Source organism: Otolemur garnettii, unplaced genomic scaffold, assembly GCF_000181295.1.
Source record: "Otolemur garnettii isolate 467f Iridium unplaced genomic scaffold, OtoGar3 scaffold00001, whole genome shotgun sequence".
In the NCBI taxonomy this organism is placed as follows: Eukaryota; Metazoa; Chordata; class Mammalia; order Primates; family Galagidae; genus Otolemur; species Otolemur garnettii.
This window is the reverse complement of record NW_003852396.1, coordinates 59,976,739-59,977,928: the sequence shown is the minus strand read 5'-3', so window position 1 is coordinate 59,977,928 and position 1,190 is coordinate 59,976,739.

Genomic DNA, 1,190 nt, shown 5'->3' with positions numbered 1-1,190 from the left:
CAGCCGTCATTGTTGTTTAGCGGGTCCGGGCTGGGGATTCGAACCCGCCACCTTAGGTGTACGTGGCTGGCGCCTTAGCCGGTTGAGCTATAGGTGCCTAGCCTGAATCATTTTCTCACATAAATTTATATGTAGCAAGGTTTATAGAAATTGCTCACATGCACGTTTAGTTCCTAGTACTTTCCCATTAAAGCTAAAAGTGCCTCAAAACAGAGTTAACTGTTTCTCTGATTTTGTTATCGTCCCAAGTATTATTTACGAGCTGTGTTTTTTTTTTAATTTCACAATTATCAACAAAACAATTTTATTTATTTTTTGCAACAGTCTCATTCCGTTGTCCTGGCTAGAATGTAGTGGTATCATCATAGCTCACTGCAACCTCAAACTCAATGGAACCTCCTCAGGAGTAGACGGGACTACAGGCACACAACACCAGCCTGGCTAACTTTTCTATCTTTTGTAGACAGGAGTCTTGCTCTTGCTTAGGCTGATCTCAAACTCCGGGCCTCCATCAATTCTTTCACCTCAGCCTCCCAAAGTGCTAGGATTTATAGGTGTGAACTGCCAGGCCAGCCCAGCCAAAAAACAATCTTAAAAGGCACAAGTGGTACCATATGGTGCAGACCAGTGGTTCTCAACCTGTGGGTCACAACCCACAAGAACTGTATTAAAGGGCCACAGCATTAGGAAGGTTGAGAACCACTGGTGTAGACTTTCCTAAAGTATTTTGGTGGTTAATGTTTTGAAGAAGATAAAATAGTATGAAATACCTGTACGTAGTCTATAATAATAGATGGCTAAACAAAAACACATGAATATGCATTAAAAATGATGTTAACATCATAATGAAGAGAAAACATTTTATATATACACATACGCCTGGTAAAAAGTACCACTAATCACTGTTAAGGCCATTATGTATATCATAATTGTTTCTACAGCACTTATTTCCAAGATATTTCTTAGAAATGATCTGTTCGGTTTAGTGCTTGTGGCTCAAATGGCTAAGGCGCCAGCCATATACACCTGAGGTGGCGGGTTGGAATCCAGCCCTGTCCGCCAAAAACAACAATGACGGCTGCAACCAAAAAAATAGCCAGGCGTTGTGGTGGGCGCCTGTGGTCCCAGCTACTTGGGAGGCTGAGGCAGGAGACTCGCTTGAGCCCAGGAGTTGGAAGTTGCTGTGAGCT